The sequence below is a fragment of the Rhinopithecus bieti genome, unplaced genomic scaffold (assembly GCF_001698545.2).
Source record: "Rhinopithecus bieti isolate Rb0 unplaced genomic scaffold, ASM169854v2 scaffold_33241, whole genome shotgun sequence".
NCBI lineage: Eukaryota > Metazoa > Chordata > Mammalia > Primates > Cercopithecidae > Rhinopithecus > Rhinopithecus bieti.
This window is the reverse complement of record NW_016814021.1, coordinates 48,048-49,924: the sequence shown is the minus strand read 5'-3', so window position 1 is coordinate 49,924 and position 1,877 is coordinate 48,048.

The following is a 1,877-nucleotide window of genomic DNA, read 5'->3' as shown; positions in this document are numbered from 1 at the left end:
ACTCTTAATCTTAAGTACGTTAGGCTTTGGTTACCATTTATAAAAAGAGTTTGTGGTGGTTCTTTTTTGATACAGAGTCTTGCTCTGTTACCCAGGCTGGAGTGCAGGTACAATCTTGGCTCATTGCAACCTCTGCCTCCTGGCTCCAAGCGATTCTCCTGCCTCAGCCTCCTGAGTTGCTGGGACTATAGACATGTACTACCACGCCCAGCTGATTTTTTTTTTTTTCCCGGAGATGGAGTCTCATTTTGTCACCCAGGCTGGAGTACGGTGGCACGATCTCGGCTCACTGCAACCTCTGCCTCCCAGGTTCAAGTGATTCTCTTGCCTAAGCCTCCCAAGTAGCTGGACTACAGGTGTGCACCACTGAGCCTGGCTAATTTTTGTATTTTTAGTAGAGATGGGGTTTTGCCATGTTGGCCAGGCTGGTCTCAAACTCTTGACCTCAGGTGATCCACCCACTTTTGCTGCCTCCCCAAGTGCTGGGATTACAGGCAGGAGCCAACGAATCTGGCCCTTTTTTTTTTTTTTTTTTGAGAGTCTTGCTCTGTTGCCCAGGCTGGAGTGTGGTGGTGTGATCTCGGCTTACTGAAACCTCTGCTTCCTGGGTTCAAGCAATTCTCGTGCCTCAGCCTCCTGAGTAGCTGGGATTACAGGCGTGCATCACCACGCCCACTAATTTTGTATTTTCGTAATTTTATTTTAGTAGAGATGAGATTTCACCATGTTGGCCAGGCTGGTCTTGAATTCCTGGCCTCAAGTGATCCTCCTGCCTTGGCTTCCTGAAGTTCTGGGATTACAGGTGTGAGCCACCTTGCCCTGCCAACGGTGGTTCTTAAAAATAATTTGAAAAAATTTTAGAAACTGTCAAGATTTGAAATGTGTATGTGTTCTTTGGTTTTCATGACAAAGGCAATTTTGTTTATTTTGTCATTATGTTGTCTATACCTTGGCAACCTTAGAAATAATACTGGTAGTTATTTATTTATTTATTTATTTATTTTTGAGACGGAGTCTTTCTCTGTTGCCCAGGCTGGAGTGCAGTGGCACAATCCTGGCTCACTGCAACCTCTGCCTCTGAGGTTCAAGTGATTCTTCTGCCTCAACCTCCTGAGTAGCTGGGATTACAGGCGTGCTCAACCATGCCCAGCTAATTTAAAAAAAAATAATTTTAGTAGGGACGGGGTTTCACCATGTTGTCTAGGCTGGTCTCGAACATCTAACCTCAAGTGATCCACCTGCCTTGGCCTCCCAAAGTGCTGGGGTTACAGGCGTGAGCCACCGCGCCCGACCTGGAGAGGTTTTAACATAAGCAATGGAGATATCTTATTGTGTGAAAAATGAAATATTTGAGGATCCTGTAGCAGTGAATATGATGGTGCTGTTCATCTTAATATCATGATCATTTGACCTAGATTACATGAATTCCTTATTTGAAGAGTTAAAACCTTTAGAATAAGCTTGACTCTGTGTGAGTAAAGACCTGGGAAATATTTGAAGATAGCACTTGATTATCTACTATTTGTGACCTGTGTTTATGGCTACAGCTCTGCCCCTTCCTAAGTTTATAGAAGCAAATTGTTGTTAAGAGGGGAAAGAGAGCGCCCACTTTCGGTGGCCATGTACCGTTGTAAACTTCAGAATATTACAATTCTTGGGCATACCCTGAAGATTCTTTCATTTCTCAGAGAAGAGTTTGTGGGGCTCTCTTTGGTTGTGTTTAGAATACACATTTGATTTTTCTCAACCTCTGTTTCTCATAAAGATTAACTGATGTGAATTATAGACAAACAGCTCCATTTGGTATGTACCTTATAGCCTTGACATAGTTTTTAAAGTGTATTGACAATGTGCTTGTTTTTTTTTTTTTTTTTTTT